At 53.0% G+C, this 21,074-nt stretch overlaps 1 long non-coding RNA gene across 2 annotated transcripts; it reads right to left on the bottom strand.

Annotated features, from left to right (window-relative positions):
* Positions 1–1,815: 1,815 nt before the first annotated feature.
* On the bottom strand, positions 1,816–20,873 carry LOC138924670 (uncharacterized). 2 transcript variants are annotated; one of them, XR_011439729.1, is made up of 4 exons: positions 20,617–20,862; positions 12,784–12,946; positions 8,291–8,527; positions 1,816–2,321 (listed from the first exon to the last, which is right to left on the bottom strand). It is a non-coding gene; the product is annotated as an uncharacterized lncRNA (long non-coding RNA). The 2 variants fall into 2 exon arrangements; XR_011439725.1 differs by lacking the exon at positions 1,816–2,321 and having other exon boundaries at positions 6,975–8,527; positions 20,617–20,873.
* Between the last annotated feature and the right edge of the window lie 201 nt (positions 20,874–21,074).

Here is a 21,074-nt window from a genome sequence, read left to right on the forward strand (position 1 = left end):
TTGGAAGACAGAAACCCAAGGAAATGGAATACCAACACAGCAGTGGGGAAAGCCGAGAGCCAGCCTGGCTCACACTGCAGAATCGTTAGAAGACTCAGGAACTGGACGCTCCAGGATCTCCGAGCAGGCAGTGAAGAGAGGGGCTAAAAGAGAACTCATGGAAAGTCTGTTCAAGAAAAAGATAGACCCAGCTTCTCCCCGTCTCTAAACAGCTAGGTGTTTATCCCTCAGCCCCTCCCCAAAGATTGGGGGTTATTTTCTTGAGGGAGTAACATGGGAGGGTCTCTTGGCAGGTGGGCACCAGCAAGAGGCGGGGGCAGGGCTCCATCTCACCCTCTGGAGAACTGACTGAGTGATCACCCTGATGCTGACATCAGCCCCACCCTAGCCCTCTGTCCCAACCCAGCCCCCTGAGCCCTGGCAGCCAGGCTTCTGCCTCCAGGCAGAGAGTCAAGAATCTGAGCAGCTCAAGAAGAGTGGCCTGGAGACCCTGACGTGAGGAGTTCCCCAACTAAATGACCAGGCAGCTCACCCCACAGGAACACTCACAGTTGACAAGCCCCCTGCTCTCAGAGCTCCGCTTCGCTGGTTAGTTCCTCACCGTGACGGGCGCCTGTGGCCAGGGATTCCCGGACGACTGAAGAGAGTCCCTAACACAGAATGTCTCTAAATATCTGTCAAACAAACAAAAAAGCAATTTGAAGGAATCAGACTCTGCAAGGAGAAGAAATCGCAAAGCAAAAAGCAAAAGCTGTCAGTACCCTCAGAAATACGTGAAATGAGATTACAATCATGAGACAAGAACAGGATACTATAAAAAACAACAGTTGTTTAGACATAAAAATCTCTCCCTCTTCCTCCTCCTCCCCTCTTCCCCTCCTCAACAGCTCAAAAGCCTTTAGGCTGAGCTGCACAACAGGTGTCCTCTTGGGGTTGGGGGACTGGGATGGCCCAGAGAGGGGGGTGGGAGCCTGAGTGGTGGCTGCACAGAGTGCTGAAGACCACGTGGGGTGAGGTGGGCATCCCCACTGAGGGGCAGCCTGGTGAGCAGGGGAGGACAGCATCCCTGTGGAGGAAGGTGGCTGCAGTGACCCACGGAAGGGTGTCAACGCCTGAGTGGGGTGAGGGGACATCCTCGGGGCGGATGGTGTCAGAAGTGGGAGACTGGTTGCGTACAGAGGATTGACCAGATAAGTAATATATATATAAAGATAATGGGAGGCCAATTCCTCAGAGGTAGGAAAGGGAGTTACAAATATGGAAAGGGAGAGCACCAGATGGAACCGTGGTGGGGACTGGAACCGGAAATTTCACAGTAAACTCATGGTTCTCAAGATAGACAGACAGATGCATGTGAGTGTGTGTGTGTTGATATAAACATGCAAGCAAACATGGATTAGTAATATAGTCATTCCCTAGCTCTAACCACTAAGGGGGAGTGGGAGCAGCAACATCGCCACAGCAACAAGCGCACCTAGCAACCAGATCTCGGCTTTTACAGACCATTCTCCACCGTGGGAACCAGGGCTCCCTGGAGAAATGGCTGATTCCAGAACGGGGGCAGAGACAGCACAAGATGAGCCTGAAACATCTAGTGGTGCCAGAAAGCAAGGAAGTGCTCAAAGATGGATGGGGACGCGTCAAAAGGACACAGGCCACACCCTGAAGGGGCTCCCACTAGGCAAATCTGGGACAATTCCGAGCACCAAAATATATGATGTTGGTAACAGATTATAACCCACTGAGCAGGATGAAACACCCTGAGCCCATATTCATATGAATAAATAAATGAATAAAACAAGCAGGACAGTTATATGATGTCAAAGTACCTCCCACAAAATACTTCTCAATTGCAGAGGGCAAAAGAGTAACGTTGCCTGGGGAAGACTGGCAGGCACCACCCTGATCACGTGAGCAAAGCGACCATCCCCTGGAACGGGCCAAATGGAAGTCCTGCCCCGCCTGGAAGGACGGGAAGAGATGGGAAGACGGCATCGCAGAAAAGCACTGCGCAATTCCTGCCAAAGATGCGGGCCCCGAATCTGGTCGTGAGAAACGTCAGACGACTCCACAGTGAGGCAAAGGCGCTAACGCTGCGGGGGTCCGAACAGTCAAAGAAACACCAAGAGGCTGTTCCAGACGGAGGAGACGACAGAGACTCGACGACGAGGTGCAAGCGTGTTTCTGATCTGGAGACTTTTGCTGCAAAGGACATCCTGAGCAAAACTGGCAAAGCATGCATGGGGGCTGCGGATGAGGCGGCAGCGAGGGCTCGACGCTGGTTTTCTGCTGTAGGTGGCTGTCGTGCGTTCGAGCATGTCCTGTTGGGAGGAAATACGGTACACGCTGAAGAACTTGGCGGACTGGGGCATCGTTTCAGCAACATACTCTTAAGGGTGCGAGGAAAAAAGTACTGGTGCTGCACTTGCACCTTTTCTTTATGTGTGACATTGTTTCAAAATGAAAAAAATAAAAATGAAAACAATTCACCAAAAGTGAGAGACCTCTCTTGGCTCTGCATCTTCGGAAGAACCGGGCAAGCCCGCATCTGTCTTTGTTGGTGCGAAGGCGCCCTCTTGTGGTCTTCACTGCACAATGCAGCACTCGGCACCAGATGGGGTCTGGGACTTGCTTTTCCTTCCCTAGCTGTAATTGTCATCAGAGGTCATCTCATCCCGCCCCCTGCGTGGGCCAGGGTTTCTCCTCACCAACACCATAAAGATACCTGCTGTGTCTTTTGCCTTTAACGTTCCGTAAGTGTCCATTTCTGGCCCTGATGTTGGAAACTGGCCCGAGGACTGGACCCCTTATAGGTTCTCTGGACAGGTTAATGGTGAACCAGCAGGATGAGCGGCTGGGCCAGCGACAGGGGCTGTAGAGAACGGAGCCCACCTGGAAGGCCAGAGTCTGCCCCTAACTGCCTGCCTGGCCTGGGCGCATCACCTCCCTGCTCTCAGCCTCAGTTTCATCATTTCTGCGTTGGAGACCGTGAAACTTGCCCAGACTTTCACAGGAGCTAATGAGATCAAAACATAGACTCCAGTCCCCACTGAATGGCTGGCCACACATCCAAGGCTGCCTGGGAAAGGCCTGATTTACACCTCTGCCCGGCATAATTACTAACGACCCCTCCTCTCTCCTACGCGTCCCAGTTTGAATGATAGAGCTTTTGGTCACCAGCAAGTATAGATCACCTACCAAGGGAAGGATAAGTTATGTGGCCGCTTGCCACTGTGGGGTCACTTTGTAGTGGATTTTGGAAAGCCCTCAGGATTCTGAGCCCCCGTGGTTTCCTCCCACCCCTTCCACTTTGGACATGACACTTGTATGAGCGTGAGGCAAACCCATTTTAGCGTCACCCTTAGCAAATCACAGAAGCAAGTCTCCGTCCGAGCTGGGTTCTGAGCCCGCTTAGCTGGCTGGGCGCTTGGTGGCTGCCTAGAGGGGATGGCTCCTTCAGAAATCCAGGAGCCCGGGCAGGTAGGTGGGCCCCAGGGGCCTGCGCAGTTAGGTTACAGGTGATTTATTGAAAAAGTATTTAATATCATACTTTTGTGGTGGAGGGAAATGAAAGCACCTCCCTCCCTTTCTCCAGGAAGAGGAGCCCAGACCTGTGAGTTCCAGCATCCAGAGAGGTGGGCAGAATAACAGCCTTTGTATGTTTCAGGGGCTGTCACCAGGTTTGGTCCATCCTGGGGGTGGATCTGGCTGTTCCCAGGGGATGGGGGGAGAGCCTGGGGGTCCGGGTGACTTGAGAGTCAGAGGGATGGTACCCCCAGGCCTGGAAGGCGCTGGGCGCCTCTCCGTGGTCCACTGGGAGAGGAGATGAGGGGTCCTGTGCCTGCCTCCCTTTGCAGACAGGGACTTGATGGGCTGGTGCTGGGGGTCAGGGGCTGGACAGGGGTTGTGGCTCTGGGTGTAGCCAGCAGAGTGGAGCATCTCAGCAGCCAGCCCCATGCAGCAGGGGACAGAGGAGAAAGACCAGCCCCCATGCAGTCATCTGCAGAGGACGGGGCAGCAGCGATGTCAACAGCCACAGCCTGGACCACGGGCCAGGCCCTGCCCCATGTCTCAGAACGCCACGTGATGGGGCTTTCAGTAGGATCTAAGAAGGGGGCAGGAAATGGGGTGCTGTAGAGATACCAGAATTGGTCCTTGTAAATGGGTACAGGAGGCTGTGGATTCAGGTTGAGGTTGAGCTTGATTCAAGAAAGTAAAGAACTGTGACATTACTTAGGCCCAAGTGTAGAGGAGATCTCAGACAGTCGGAGAAACCAGGTGAGTTCGTGAGAGGGGGCCCGGGCTCTTAGAGGGCTGGCAGTGGGCGAAGGGGCTGGTCCAGGAGCATTGGAGGGGTGTGTGGGGGAAAGCAGGCTATTAGCAGTTGGCACGTAGTACAAGGTAAATTAAAAGTGAAGTTCTGGGCTCTAGGGGGTTGGTGGGCATCTAAGGCCTCAAAGAGAATCTGGGAGGACAAAAGATAAATAACAGTGACAATGAATGTTGCGTGTTGTCACTTATAGACATATTTACAGATACATTTTTTTCACTGAATCTTCCCCACAGCCCTGTGAAGCAAGTTTCCTCATCTCCTCATCTCCATTCTCAGGATTATACATTGCAAACCCTCTTTCACAGAGGGGGAGCCTGAGGCCCAGAGGGGAAGTGGTTTCCCTGAGGCCCCACACGGCAGTATAGGACTCCACCCCTCCCTGGGACCTCATGATGGGGGGATCAGGACATGGGCAAAGGCTGGAGCTGCCCTGAGCCCTGCAGGTTTGGGTGGTAAGGCGACAGAGTGGCTGTAGCAGAGAGTCCTCCCTGGGGCGTCCCCAGAGGGGCCCACTGGCCATCCCTGAGGAAGATGGAGAGGTGAGTTGAGAGGTGAGGCAGACACCTGACAAAATGAAAATGCAAAGGCAATCCTGCCTGACTTCCTAGGCTGAACCGCTCTGTTTGCAGCCTCTGGGAGGGTGGGGTGGGTGGAGCTGGCCTGCAGGGGCCGAGGACAGAGCTCGGCCCAGACAATGCCTCTGGCGCTGGGTGAGCCTTTTGTCTGTGCCCCACTTTTTCACAAACCCCCTTCTGCCCAAGCGGACGTTATAATCTCCCTGCTACAGTTCAGAACCCGGAGGCTCTGAGAAGTGAAGTCACAGAAGAAAGTGGTAGAAGCAATACTCAAGCCAGAGTCTTCTGTCCCTAAGGCCGTATTCTTTCCAAAACGTGAGTTAATGAGAACTGCTGATGACTGAGTAGGAACCAGGTGCTTCATCTGGATTACCTTTAGTCTATATGACCGTCTCTTGTTTTACGGAGTAGGAATCTCAGGCTCAGAGAGGTTAAGTGACGTGTTGGAAGCCCCACAGCATTCAATTCAGATCTTCCTTGACTCCAAAGCCCATACTCTTTCCACTATAGCTTGTTTCCCAAAGTGAGTTCCATGGGCTGTCCCTGGGTGTCCTGGAAAGTGGGAGGGACTATTGGTGGACAAATATTTTGAGAAACATTGGGTTAGACAGTTACTTTTACATTAAGATTTCTCAGAGCCTCTAATAAATAATCTAATATCTTTTGTGACACTCTGACAGTGGAAACTGGTATGCCCAAACTTATTTGGTCCGCAGTACCATTTTATCACAAAACAGTGCATCAGTTAGGAATGTGTTGAGCTGCAAGTAAGAGAAGCACCTCCCCCCATAGTGGCCAGAAACCAGTAAGAAATGGATGGTCCAGCGCCCATGTGGTGGCTCAGACATGGCACTGGGAACCCAGGCTCCTTGTAGCTTCCTGCTCTGCCATCCCTGACATGCACCCCCCATCCCCACAATTGCACAGTGTCAGCAGCCTTTCAGGCAACAGGCAGGGAGAAGGAAAAAGGCAAAAAGCAAAGGTCAGTCTGAGTCTTCACATCCCAGACGCTCCCCCAGCAGACTTCTGCTCACATCTCGTTGGCCAGAAGTGTGTCACATGACCACCCTCTCTGCAAGGGAGCCTGGAAGGTTGAGTCATTTTAAGGGGCACCTTGTCACCTGGATGGAACGGGAGGTGTATGGGTGAGGAGGAAGGCGAGAGGGGGGTTGCTGTTCTGTGAAGCTGATTTGGACAATGCTGCTCTGCACTCACGCCACCTCCCCTTATTTTCCTTCCCAGTCAACCCATTCTCCAAGGCCTTCAATTGGCCGCTCTGCTGCCGAGGCCCTCAGATTTCCCACCTCCCACCCCACCTCTCGCTCCCTGGCAGATTACGGGCTCCTTCTCAGTACACCACAGGCCGTGCTAGAGTGAGGAACGGGGGGTCCATCTCCCCTATGGATGTTGCCTATCAGCTGCTGGGGGGGCAAGGACGGAGCCCACTCGTGTCTGTATCCACCACAGGGCAGGGCCCGGCACGGATGTCACCTAACTGCCGGGACGGTGCGCAGAGGCAGAATGGTTCCTAGTGCCTGGCTTGGTTGGTTGAAGCAGGTACCATTTGGGCTGGCCTAAACAGGAAAGCAGAGATTTTAATAAGGATCCGGGGGGCTTTGCAGAACACAGGGCTGGGATGTAGTCAGGCCTTGGGGGAATGGAAGAGTCTAGAAGGGCACTGGGATTCCAGACAGCCTCTCTCCATGGGGTCTGCTTCATCGGCCTGCTCTGCAGCCCACCCTTTTCTGTGTCTCTGTTCACGGTCACAGGAAGATGCCCTCTTCGGTTCCCAGCGAGATCAGCCCCAGACGCAAGCTGACTCGCTTAGGCCAGTTCCCTAGTCGGGTGCAAGACTCTGAGCGGCCCAGCTTGGGTCAAGTATCACCCTGGTCCAACCAATTGTGCCCCTCAGCGGCTGGGGGGAGGGCAGGTAGGGCCATATAATACAGCAGATGGGAGGGACAGTTAAGGCAGAGACCCCAAAATGTGACTGCCTCCCTTTGGGGTGTTAGAGTATAGCAGAGGTCGGTAATCTAGGACCCACTGGCTAAATAAAGCCTGCCACCTTTTTTTTTTTTTTTGAGGAAGACTGGCCCTGAGCTAACATCCGTGCCCATCTTTCTCTATTTTTTTTATATGTGGGACACCTGCCCACAGCATGGCTTAACAAGCAGTGCCATGTCCACGCCCAGGATCCGAACCAGCGAACCCCGGGCCGCCAAAGCAGAACATGCAAACTTAACTGCTGTGCCACCAGGCCAGCCTCAAGCCTGCCACCATTTTTACAAATAACATTTTCTAAGAACACAGCTATGCTGGTTCACTTACATCCGTCTACGGCTGCTCTTGCGCCATGACTGCAGAGTTGAATAGCTCTGCAGAACAGAGGCCACGTGGCCACCTGGCCTTTCACAAAACGAGGTTGCCAACCCCCGTATCAGAGGGAGGAAGCATGTCTGTCTAGGAGCTTGTGGGCCCCTTGAGGGCAAGGACGTGTCACTCAGAGCTGCACCCCCAGAAGCAGCTGCACAGGCCGGGGGGCGGGTGAATGAACGAAGGAAGCGAATGAATGAATGAAGGAAGGAAGGAAGGGCAGAGGCGGGTGCCACCTCTCTTCTCAGACCGCTTCTCTGCCTTTGCGCAGAGCAGAGGGGCGCTGGAGAGGGGGTTCCTCCCTCCCCGGCCGCTCAGCCCGGCATCTGCTCTAATGGAGGCGTCGTGGCACCAGCCTGATGGGGAAGAGCAGGTGCTGGGCCGCGGTGAACATTAGGGAATAGTCACTTGGCGGGCGCCGGAGCCGCCAAAAACGAAAGTGTGCCGATGGGCCAGATGTTCACTCATTACCATCCGCTCTTCCTCAGAAACGTTTTAAGAGAACATTTGTTTGTTGAGGAAACACAGCTGTTCCCAGGGAAATGGGTTTCCCTCCTTTGGGAGGCGTAGGGGAGGGGACTGTCGGGGGACGGACGCTGGGGACGCCTTGGGTGGGTGGCAGTTAAGACTCTCCATCTGGTCAAGGGCAGGGGCTCAGGGGACAGCCCTTCAGAGACCGGGAGGCCTAGCACCCATCGTGACTTTCTCCTGCGAAGGAGGTCATAGTCCCGTTTCTCAGAGAAGGAAGCAGAGGCCACAAGAGGCCACGTGGTTCAGCCAAGGCCACACAGCTAGTCAGCGGGGGATCCCAGCCCAGAGGTGGCCTCCGTTCTCCGAGGCCATGGCTCTCGCACAGGCCCATCGCCCTCCTCCTCCGCTGCATCTCAGTCTCAGAATCTCCATTTCCCCGCCCGGGCGTGTTTCTGTCCCGGCATCTCATTTTTAATTTCCCGTCTCTCTGTCTCCAGCTCCCTGGCCCTGGGCCTCTGCGATTTCCACTTGACCTCACCTGTCTCCATCTCTGCCCTTCTCGGGGTGTCATGTCGGCGTCTGTGGGTGAGTGGTTCTTCCTGTCCGGCTCTGTCTGTCTTGTGCCCGAGCCACCTCGGAGACATCTGCAATATGTCGGCGTCTGTGCCATTTGCGTCGTTTGATTCTCTCTCCCTCTGGCATCATTTCTGCCTTTTTAGCATAGTGTTTTCCAAGTTGTGTGTCATGACCGTTGATAGGTCATGAAATCAATTTACTAGATTGTGACCAGCAATTAAACAAACAGAAAAAGAGAGAGAATAAAATAGAAAATTTCAGAATGCGTTGCACATACTGTCTTGTGGATTGTTCATTTCCATTCTCTACATGACTGTGCTGGGTTCCAATGTAAAATGTGTTCACTATGAGATTTGGTAAAAAATGTTTGAAAACCACCGAGTGGAGATGCTTTGGCTGCAAGTGCAGAAATCTCTGACCCAACGAGCTCAATTATCACAAGAAGAAGTCTGGGGGCAGGGCGCTCCGGGGCTGCTTAATCAGCTGCCAGACAACACCATCGGGTGTCAGGTACTTTCTTTTCTCCTTTTGCCCTCAGCTGTCCTCAGCGAGGCAGCTCACTGTCCTCGTGGTCGCAAAGTGGCTACTGGGGCTCCATCCACCCCTGACAGGTCCAGGAGAGAATGAGGGACTGTCTGGTCCCCTACATCCCTTTTTAGAAGTCAGAAAACCTTTCCTCTCACATCTCATTGGCCAGGACAGGGTCACATGCCCAGCCCCTAACCAATCACTGGCAACAGAGACAAGGATGCCTGTGATCCACTTAGACTTCTCAGGACGGGGTCTATCCCTGAGCAAGTGGCTGCACAGAGTGAGGGTGGACACACAGGCCATGGGCTTCTCCCACCAGGAAGAAGTCTGTGAGCTGGACTGCCACCCACATACGCCACAGTCTCTCACTGTCCCTTCTGCCTGGGTGTCTGCCTCAGTTTCCCTGCTAGTCCCTCTTTAGATCTATCCTGAGAGGAGGCCACAGTGAGTGTGAGGTGCAGTTTAGGGTCTCTGTATTAGTGTCCTGGGGCTGCTGGAACAAATCACAAACTCGGCGACTGAAAACAACAGAACTGTGTTCCCTCCCGTCTCTGGAGGCCAGAAGCCCAAAGGCACGGTGTCGGCCGGGCCATACTCCCTCTGAAAGTGCTAGAGGAGAGTCCACCCTTGCTCTTCCACCTTGTGGGGGCCCCGGGCGTTCCTTGGCTTGTGGCCGCGTCACTCCCATCTGGACCTCCGTCTCCACAAGGCCTTCTCTTCTTTCTCCCTGTGTCCCTTCTCTGCGTGTCTCTGATAAGGACACTGGTGATTAGATTTAGGACCCCCCGGATAACGCAGGATGAGTTCATCCTGAGATCTTTAACTTAATTACACCTGCAAAGACACTTTTTCTCAAATAAGATCACAGCCACAGGTCCCTGGACGCGGGCATGTCTCCTGGGGGCCACTCCTCAGCCCACGGCGGAGCCCCTGTTCACCCCAGCCCAGCGCAGGCTCTTGGAGGGTCAGGGCCCCGAGTCACGGCCTCTCTCCCACTGGCTACCACGAGCCTTGACCTCTGAGCTGCAGTGTCCTCATCTGCCTGACAGAGGCCTGATGGGTAATGATACAGAAAGACCTGACAAATATCAGGGCAGCATGTTTTCCTAGTGTTTCCTGTCCTTTAAGAGAAAAAGCGGGTTGCCTCTTCCCACCCATCCTCCAGGGAACTGAGGCCTTCTTGGAAATGGGTGATGCGTTCCTGAGGACGACAGCAGCTCTGCATCTGGAACCCTCCAGACCTCGCCCTATGTGTCTCTGCCTGTGGCTGGTTTGGATTTCTAACCTTTTGCTATAATAAAACTGCAATCATCAAAAAGACAAATACTGCACGATTGCCCTTACGTGAGGTACCTAGAGCATCAAATTCATGGAGACAGGAGGTGGAGGGAGGTTGCCAGGAGCCGGGGTAGAAGGGGAATAGGGAGTTATTGTTTAATGGGTACAGAGTTCTCAGCTTTGCAACATGAAAAGAGTTCTGGAGTTGGTTGCACAACAATGTGAATGTACTTAACGCTACTGATTTATACACTTAAAAACGGTTAAGATGGTAAATTTTGTGTTATGTATATTTTACCACAAGTTAAAAAAAACTATAATCATAAATACAGTGCTTTCCTGAGTCCTGTGAGTCTTTCCAGCAAATTAGCAAACTGAGGGTGGTCGTAGGAACTCCTGAATTTGTAGCCAGCTGGTCAGAGCGAGGGTGGCCCTGGGAACCTTGAACCTGCAGCTGGTGTCTGGAGTGAGGGTCTTGTGGAGGGCTGTGCCCTTAACGTGTGAGGTTTGGCCCCATTCGAGGTAGGTGGGGCCAAGGGAGGCAGAAAATGGGAGCTGGCTGGCAGATCAAATGGCCTTTGGAATCCCATCCAGTTTCTGTGATTCCCCCATGAAGACCCCCGGCCCCAAAACGCCTGCGCTCCACTGTCTGTTCCACTCACTCACTGCTGGGCTCTCTCCTGGTTTCCGTGTGTGTGTGTGTGTGTTTCTCCCCATCAACTACACCTTCTACTATTTTGTCGCTTCCACCACCAAAGGGTCTCTTTGCAGATGAATTGCACAGCCTCTCCTTCTTCCCAGGGGAAGGGCTGGCCTCTTAGAGGCGCCCATGGAGGGCACTCAGTGCTGGGGCTCCGTCTTAAGACTTGGCTGCTTTGAGTTCGTGCTGGCTTGTTCTTTGGAGCTACCTCGAGTTGGAGACCACGGGGAGGCGGGGGAGGGTAGTTCAGTTGTAGCGCCATGATTACCAACAAAACACCTCCATGGCTGCCGCCCGTCCGGGCTCACCAGCCCACCCCTGGCCCTGAGGCCATGGGGAGGGATCGGACCCTCCTCCCCCAGGATGACCTGGCCGCCCGTGGGGATGCGGACTGTTTAATTAGAACACCTTCAGTTGGAAACGCTCATCTATTTATGGTGAAAACAGCGACAGGCTTTTAAGGACATGCCGTAAGTTTTACAGTTATTGGATTTTTCAACTTGTTTACAAAAGCAATATTGTTAAATGGCCAACGGCCAGGCCCAGTTGTTTTTCCTCCTGTGCCTTCTGACGACAGGAAAGCATATTATCTCCCCCCGCCAGCTCCCGGGAGGTGTGTGCAGCCGCATCCCATTTTGCTATCTGTTTAATTATCCATTCAGCCGGGCTTTCGGAAAGCTCTTTCTCGTTTGCTCACAGCCAGATCTGTTCTGGAATGCAGCTAAGAGCTCCTTCCGCTTTCCTCTGCCCCCAGCAGCAGCTTCTGCAAGCAGTTTCACTCCGAGAAATGCCAGCCCCTTAAGAACCTGTCCCTCTGGAACTAGGGATCCAAAAGGGGACACGGGAAGCCTGAGCAGCCTTGACGTCTGACATAACACCTCTGTGTCATGGGCTCCTCTATGTTCAGAGAGAGACTGCTTTGGAACAGTGGTCTCCAAGCCAGGCTGCTGGGCACCAGGAGCCCCAGGGAGATTTTAAAAATAAAGCCTGCCATGGCTCGCCCTTTCTGATTCTGATTTAGAGGGTCTGGGTCCTCAAATCTGGAGTTTTAAAAGCTCCCCAGGTGATTCTGATAACCTAGCCGCTAGGGTTTAGAGCTTTTGGACTTGATAATCTCTGCCTGCCTTTGACCCTGAGGTCCTGCGATGCTGTCTCCCGGCGGAGGGGAGGGCAGAGACCGGGCCTTCCTCTGCTCTTCACCCCTGCGCCAAGGAGGAACTCCACAGCTGCTCAGCTGGCTGAACTTGAACAAGCTCACACCTGGTGAAAAGTCATCTCGGGAAACATCCAGGCTGGACGGGGCTCCAGAATCATCAGGCCGCTATAAATAGACTGGGACGTGCACGAGAGCTGATGCAAGGGTTCTGTGGATGACGTTAACATGGAACACCTGCACGGCTCAGCCGTGAGTCTGAAAGGCCTGGGAAAACCTGGCCCTCCCCAGCTTGCACTGGGAAAGTTCCTCCAGATGAAGGTGGAGTGGACAACTGTGGCTGGCGTGCCTGAAGGACGTAGAGAGGAGGGCGAGGGGCAGACAGCTCGAGGCAGGAGCCCCCACTCCTTGAAGCCCCTGTTTGTCCTCAGAGAAGTCACCAGGAGAGGGGCCAGCAACTCCTGCCTTCAAGCTCCCTCACCCCACCCCCCATCGTGGTTTGAGTGAGGACAATGACAACAGCAGCCATGATCACACTAAGGCTTAACCTCTCCATGGCACTTGACGGTCTATAACACACTTACCCGCCCGTCGTCTCACTCCATCGCCACCGTATCTCTGTGATGTAGGCAAGGCAAGCCCATTGGGCAGCTAAGGGGATGGAGGGTCCAGGCAGGACTGAGCAATTTGGAAAAGGTCCCAGGGCTGCCAAGTCGTGGAGCCGTAATTTGCCCTCAGATCCTCTAATTCCCAGCCCGTGACCCCCGGACCTCCTTTGTCATAACACACTTACCTGTGTGTGGGGCTCTCAGGCTCCTCAAGGTTCTTCCACACCCACGACTCTGTTTGACTCGTTGAGGCGAGCAGGGAAGATTTGAGAGCCCCAGCTGGTAACTGAGGAGGCTGACGCTCCGAGAACTGAGCGACCACGCAGCTGTACCCTCGTCCACCAGGAGCTACAGAAGAAAGGATGCGAAGCTGGGCAAGGGGGTGGGTAGCAGAAAGAACAGAAGATTTGGAACGAGACTGTAGCTCTTACAAGCTGTGACCCTGGGCAAGGTATTTACATTTTAAGTGTTGTCATGTTAAAAAACAAAATTCACCCGAGTGCATTTTAAAGATATTGGCTCTCTTCGATGATTCATGAGTCCGGCAGCAGCCATTGCAGCAGACAGAATGGAGCTCCGAGGAGCTGTACAAAATGAAAGCCTTTAACAGGCAGGAGGGAGAGGGAACAGGGACGTCACACCAAGCAAGAAGCAGACTGCTTGTGGCCAGTTCACTTTCCTCTAGGGGACGGTGGGAGTCTTTCGGGCAGATGACCCACTAGTGCTGACCAGACGGTTCCCCGTTAACTGGTTTAGGATTCTATTTCTGGGAGAGCTGAAACTGTAATCAAGTGAAGTCTCGGTTTGGTGACATGGGGCTTAGCATAAGCAACTCCATTTTTGTCCTGTCTTGTTTTTAACAATTACCTATGTGAAAGGATAATTTTTTAAACATAAAAAAACTACTTTAATACAAATATAAAGATGAACTAGTATCGAAAAGATTTTATTTAACTCACTAATTAATGAGGGAACTAGTAAGGTGTTAAAAACTGGTTCAAAGGAGCACACATATAGGCAATCTGAGATGAATTTAGAAAAACAGTCATGCATCTCCTAACAACAGGGACACGTTCTGAGAAATGCATTGTCAGGCGATTTCATCACTGTGCGAACATCGTAGAGTGACTCACACAAACCTCGATGGTGCAGCCTGCTACACACCTAGGCTACATGGTGCTAATCTGATGGGACCACCACGGTGTATGCCGTCTGTCCTGGGCAGAAGCATTGTTATGCAGCATGTGCCTGTAGTTGCCAAACTGGTCACTCTCTTCAGGGCAATGGTCGTTTGCCTTCCAACAGGCAAAATATATTTGCATCCTATGGACAAGAATAATGTGCCTTATTGTCAGTTTTCTACAACTCTTTAAGAGTTGTAAAATAGCTCAAAGACGATAAAACGTATAGATTGCCCAGAAAGGCCGCCTGTTCAAGACTTCCAGTCTTGATGCGCACTTCAAGTGAGTACCAAGCTCACTTCACGGCTTTTCACCATTTTTCCTACCATCGTAAAATGGGATGAACAGAGGGCCTTTGTGAGGGTTAAATGAGAGCCTGGCTTGCTGCCTGGAGGGGAGGAGACACGCTTCCCCTCTGGGAGGGCTCCCTGCTCAGCTGAGCCTGCGGGCTTTCTCGCTCCCCTGAGTCTGCCACAGAGGAAAGGGAGCAGACCTTGATGTCGCCCAGACCGGGGATCGGGTCTTGGCTCTGCCACAGCCTTGGGCAAATCATATCTCTGCTCCTTGGACTTCAATTTACCATCAGTAAAGACAATTACCTGAACCAGATAAACTCGAAATTATCTTCCGCTCCATAACTCTTAGCTTCACATTGACTTATACAGCACAGCCAGAACTATGGGTATTCTGAGACCAATTCATGGGATAGTTAACAACCGTGGACTTTGGAACCAGACAGATGGATGTTTGAACCCCACTATCTGTGTGACCTTGGGTAAGTGGCTTAACATCTCTGAGCCTACATGACTTATCTATCAGATGAGGTTACAACAGAGGCCTCAGGGATTACTCTGAGGATGGAGCTGGGTAATACATAGCATGCTATCACGTAGGTAAAGCTCAGGAAGCGTCAGTTTCCATGCTCCACTTTCCTACACCCACTGGGCCCCTCTTTGGGTCACTGGGTCACATTTCCCTGCCTCTGTCCATAGTCAGTCAGTCAGTGAACAACCCCTCCCTGAGCTCTGCTCTGGCCATGCAGGGCTCTGGGCTCCTGCACTCGGTCTTGCCATGGGTCTGGGCCAAGGACACGGCTACCGACAGGGGAGGGAGAGCTCAGTCCTCAGAGAGAGGTCACAGGGGACAGAGCTCACTTTGGCCTCAGGGCTAGGACAGGCTTCCAGGAGGAGGTGACCCTTGAGTGGGCACTACAAGAGAGACTCAGGAGGTGCTTTACAGGCGTGGGGCCCCTCAAAGCCTCAGGGTCTGCGAGGAAAGGCGTGTGCTGGGAACGGCTTGTTACTCCGTTTGGCAAGACCCCAGGTATCTGGAGGGGAATCCTGGAGGAAGGGGCTGGAAGGGACATGAGGTTTAGATTGCCCAGGGCTTGGGGTGCTGGGCAAAGGAGTCGGGACCTCACCCTTCGGATGGTGGGCTGCCAGGGGAGGAGGCTTGGGGACTGGTCTCCTGGCCGGCAGGTAATACCTGGGAGGTGGCATCTGCTCCACTTCGCACCCTCCCCAATGCCTAGCACAGGGAGGGTCACATAAACAGTCTCCCTAAATAAATAGGGACTTCTAGTTTTCTAGAACACTGCTTCTCAAACTGTACCGGACACATGAGTCCCTGGGGATCTTGTTAAGATCAGATTCTGATTAAATAGGTCTAGCAGTGGGCCTGAGACTCTGCATTTCTAACCAGCTCCCAGGTGATGCCAGTGCTCTGGGTCCATGGGCCACATTCTGAGTAATGACAACTGGATATAGCATGCCCTCGATGCCTGTGGATCAGCCAGAGACAACACTGTAGGAAAGATGGAGTTTGGGCTTGAGATCTTTCTCTCCTCTCTCTTCCTAGGTCCCAGGGCCCGGTTCCCCAAAGCCAGACTTCCTGTGTCTGGCTGCCTAGGTCTCTGCCCCACAGGCTGCCCCCACCTACCCCTACAGATGCTGTGGGTCATGCTTTCCGCCACTCTCGCCATGACTGACAGGTCTCATTCCCCTAGGCTAGAGGAGGTGAGCAGCGGGAGACCACTTTCCTCTAAACCCTCCAGGGAAGTTCACGGAGCGGATGGCCCCCTGGCTAAGCCCTGAAGGATGCCGGCGAGTGGCAGGGCTCCACCTGCTGAACTAGAGCCCCAGCCAGGATGGCAGTGGCTGACAAGAGCCTGTTGCTTGTGACTCTCAGAACACATTCTTGCATTCCGGTTGGAGCTACGAGTGCCTCAAATCAAAGGTGTTAACCTGACATTGGGCATCCTGGAGGCTCTAGGACGAGACCTGGGCCCCCCTCACTTCACATCATGCAGGCACCTCCCCAGGACTCAGCTGGGGTCCTCCCCCAGGTGCCTCCTCTCAGGTTAGGGGCCCCTCTTCTCAGTTCCCAGAGCACCCCGCCATCCTCGTGGTGGCAGAGAAGTGGAAGGGCCGTACCCAGAGCCCATGCATACATATAGATCAGTGGTTCTCAGTCAGGGACATTTGGCAATGTCTGGAGACACTTTAGATTATCACATGCCGGGGGAGGGGCCTTCCCAGTGTCTGGAGGCCAGGGCTGCTGCTAAACATGCTCCAGGTCACAGGACGGCCTGCACGACAAAGGGCTATCCGGCTCCAGATGCCCACAGTGTCAAGGTCAAGAAAGCTCGGCATGGGGAACAGTGAGCGCAGAAGGACACGGGACCTCTAGGGGACATTCGTGGGGGCACTGACAGCGTTTCCCAGAGAAACTGAGACCCAACCGAAGTGTCTTTCTCTGGGTCACACTGCAAGTTAGCAACAGCCTGAAGGGAGAAGCCAGGTCTTTGGACTCATCAGCTCCAGCTCTTCCTGCCACCACACCCCCAGCAGCCTCTTCGCCCATTTGTCACATCTCAGAATCACCCTGCTCCGCCTCCTCGACACAGTTTAATAAGAACACTTCAGTCACAGAGGTGAAGGTGTCTCGCAAATGTTTGAATCGCATTTTCACAAACATTCACAAATGTTTGAAGGTGTTTGGATCACCAACTTGTTCAAAACTATGAGACTCTGAGCCGTTCACAGACAGACAGTCCCTGAGCCCTTTTCTCAGACCTGCGTTTGTGGAAACATACCCACCCAAGAACGAATCTAAGAAAAATTTAAATGTTAACAAATAAGTAATGGCAAGCAACAGTGAGGTAGTAATAAGACACCTTGGGACGTTCATCGTGCTGGATTCCGGACAGTTAAATTGGTTAATGCGTTTCCCTTCGGTGTGCGGGTCAATCTCTGCAACTATCTGGGTTGAAGGGCCATCTTGTTAGACGTCACAGCTTGAATGCCTCAGGGACACCAGCAAAGTTCTGCTTTCCAGGGAAGGGCTCGCTTCACGGACAGCAGAGTGAACAGGTGAGCCCGTGCCCACCATCCGAGCTGCCTGAGGGGCCTCACTGTGGCTCTCTCGTACCCTCTCGTATGCACGTGGAGCCACCCAAACAAGCCGTTACATACATGCAAGTGAAAGTAACTTACTCAAATATTTCCTGTTATTAGTTAATTAATTCCTGTAATCAGTTGTTTGCTGTAACACATGGGCATGGGGAAAAGCGCAGCATCCTCTCTGCAGGGGGAGTTTCATGGGAGAAGTCACAACCGGTTGGCATGGCCCATGGAGGGAGTGGGCAGAGGGGGAGTGGGCGGGTTTGGGGCACTGTAGCTGGGCAGAATCTGTGCGGCAGACACCTGAAGGAGCGATTTCCTCTCCCTGGGCCAGTAGTGAGGCTCCGAGCTCAGTGAGCATCGTGAAGACTCGGCCTGGGCTGCAATTCCGTGGAATGAGCTCTCCCTCTCCTTTCAGTTTCTTGTCTGTCTAATGGGGAATAACAACCATCCTTCCATCCATCCTCTCTTCCTTCCTTTGGCAAACTCTCATTAAGGTCCTGCTGTGTGCAGACTCTGGGCTAGGCACTGGGAATACAACTGGAGAAGAGGGAAATAAAGGAGGGATGGTGAGGGGCCAAGGTTGGCGAGACCCCGGAGAGAGGGTGCAAGTTGGGCAGGTGGGGAGAGTCAGGTGGGAATATGATTCAGTGGGGACAGGCCCTCAGGTCCAGGCCCCGCCTGCGAATTCACAGCCTTCCCCACTGGCCCACAACACCCATGACCTGCCCCCCTCTACCAGGCGGTAACCGAGGCCAGGCTTTCCCCCGAAGTTCCTGCCTGTTGGGATGTCATGTCCTCCTGGCTCTCGGCATCTTTCACACCTCACACACACATCTTTTCTACTTGCTCCGTAGTCCCTTCCTCCTCCTCACGGTCATTGATGTTTCCACTGTGTTATTATTGATTCATTTTCATGTGGTTTTGCCACGGTTCAAAAGCTAAGCTAGACCACATCACACTCGTTACGATGGCTATTATTAAAAAAGAACAAAACCCCAAACCAGAAAACAAATGCTGGGGAGGACGTGGAGAGATCGGAACCTCTGTGCATTGCTGGTGGGAATGTAACACGGTGCAGCCGCTATGGAAAACAGTACAGCAGTTCTTTGAAAAAATCAAACATGTAATTGCCATTTGATCCAGCAATTCCAGCTCTGGGTGTATACACAAAAGAAGTGAAAGCAGTCTCAAACAGATATTTGTACACACATGTCCATTGCAGCATTATTCACATTAGCCAACAGGTGGAAACAACCCATCGATGGAGGCGTGGAAAAACAAAATGTGGTAATACATACAATGGAATGTTGTTCAGCCTTAAAAAGGAAGGAAATTCTGACACATGCTACCACGTGGATGAACCTTGAAGACATACTAAGTGAAATAAGCTGGACACAAAAGGACAAATATTATATGATTCCACTTATATGAGGTACACAGAAGAGTCAAATTCACAGAGACAGAAGGTGTAACGTTGGTTGCCAGGGCTGGAGGAGGATGGGGACTTATTGTTTATGGGGACAGTTTCAGTCTGGGAAGATGAAAAGCTTCTGGAGATGGATAGTGCTGACGGGTGCCCAACGATATGACTACACTTCATGCCACGGAACTGTACACTCCAAAGCGGTTCAAATGGTAAATTTTATGTGGTGTATATTTTAACCACAAAAGAAAAGTGAAGAAAAAAATAAACCTAAGCTTTGAGCTCCTTGTAGCAGGGCCTGTCTTTGTTCTTCTTTGCGTTCTGTTCAGTGGTATCAACAAAGGCCAGGCCTGTGGGCAGAGAAGGGGAAGGAGGAAGGGAGGGCCGTCTCTGGGTCAGCCACCCACCAGGATCAGAGATGGGAGCTGTGGGTCCTCTGGTTCTCTGGCCCCATGGCACTCATCTCCCATAGGCCCTGCTTGCAGACCTGCAGCCCGGGCTCCGTCCTCTCCGGGCCTGAAGCAAGCACTGTGGCCACACGCAGCAGGCCTGGGTGCACCCCACCAGGCCTTCTATGCTCCATCTCTGTTGACCTGGAAGGCCACATCACTCACCACTCCCCTGTGTCCCGCTGTGCTCAGATCACACCCAACACCTCTGTTCCCAGTTGTGCCATTTTCTCACCACCTGTGTGTGCCTTTGCACGGGCCCTATGTTTTGTCTGGAAAGTCCTGCTTTCTCTGCTACCTGGTGAAGTCCACCTTATCCTTCACATCTCAGTGCACAGCCCACCTGCTCTGAGGCCTCCCCTGATCCAGAGGCCGTCTGCGCTCCTCTGTGTGCCCTCCTCTGTGCTCCCACCACGCCCTGCTCAGCATCTCAGCACCTAACACACGGATCTGCAACAGTTGGCATCTCTGGCTGGATGACAGCATCGTGGAGCAGTCACCGCTGACTGGACCCGTCCCTCTTCTTTCTTCCTTGCCTATAGCCCAACTTTTGCTCAGCTGATCCCCTTCTGCCTGGCCATGGAAGTGGCCGCAGGCCCAGCCCCAGGGAGATGGATCCTGATTGGTCTATACCAATCCCAGTAGCCCATTCCCCCCGCCAGGTACTGGCTGAGGAGGGGACATGTGATCTAATTCTGGCCAATGAAATGTAAGGGGAAATTTGCTGGGGGGACTTGTAGGAATGTTTCTTTGTGCCCAGGAAGATATGGGACAGGGACAAGAGGAAAGAGATCCTTTTCTGCCTCTGGGCCTGGTCATCAACATTTGTCGGCTGGAATTGCTGCAGCCACTCTGTGACCACAAGTAGTGACATCACCGACAGATCAGGGAAGCAGGGCAGAAAGATGTTGTTCTGCCACATGCCCATTTCGGTGAGCAGTGTGGGACAGGTTGCCGAGAGACCAAAGAAAAGACCTGGAGACAGCAAACAAGACATACGGATTAATTGGGAGTTACTTACAGGGAAGGTCCAGTGGCGCCCGGCTGGACAGCAGTGTGCACCCTCTACCACCCCCTGAGAGAAACTTGCTTAAGTAGGCAGAGGAACAAAGGCTGCGTGCTTGCCAAAGGGGGACTGTCCCTGTATGACCTGCATTCCAAGGACCAGCGCTCCCCTGGAGGGCGTCCATGTTTCCTCAGACCGCAAGGGTCTTGGTGCTAACTCTCCCATGAGAAAGCAGCCGGGTTGGCCAAGCCCAGGACTGTTATCATCGTGAGTGCTGGCACCTAGCACAGACAGGAGCCTCAAGGACACATGGTTTTTAAAGGGGCACACCAGCTAATGCCCTTACAGATGTGTTTTCAGGCAGGGTCCAGGCAGGAGTCAGGAACCATACCAGTTATGCTAAGGAGAATTGATTATGAATAATTGTTAACTAGGTACAAAGAATGTTAACTAGGTAACCGAAAGGATAAAAAGGAAGGTAACAACTGCAGGAAGCAGCTACCACGTTTAGGGCTGGGCAAACAAAGGAAAGAGATTGGAATTATTAACACTTACTCAGAGGAGGAGTGCCGTGGAGCTGAGATGCAGACCTCTAAGAAGGAGATGCTGCGTGGCTGGTGCTGGCATCTCTGAGCTTGGAGGACGAGCGCACTGGGGCCTCGACCCAAACTCTGAGGAGGGGGTGCAATGAGGCTGTATCTGTGAGTGTTGGAAAAACAGCAAATTCATTCAGCCTTGCTACTGGAAGGAATGGCCTCTGCCAGGGTGAAGAGGCCTTGCTGGAGGCATGCTGAGAGGAGCAGGAAGCCCTCAGGAAGGAAACAGGAAGCCCCTCCTCCAGCCTCGCGGGCTCCCCCCAGCACCCCCTGTTGGCCAACTTTGACAGGGAGCAGCTGGCAAAGCAGAAATGTGGTTTGTGGAGTTCCAGGCCTGAGTCACAAAGCCCAGCGCAGAAGGGTGGGTTTGGAGCTGAGATAGTAGCCTAATGACTGATGTGGACGGAGAGTGCCTGA

The sequence above is a fragment of the Equus caballus genome, chromosome 1 (assembly GCF_041296265.1).
Source record: "Equus caballus isolate H_3958 breed thoroughbred chromosome 1, TB-T2T, whole genome shotgun sequence".
Lineage (NCBI taxonomy): Eukaryota > Metazoa > Chordata > Mammalia > Perissodactyla > Equidae > Equus > Equus caballus.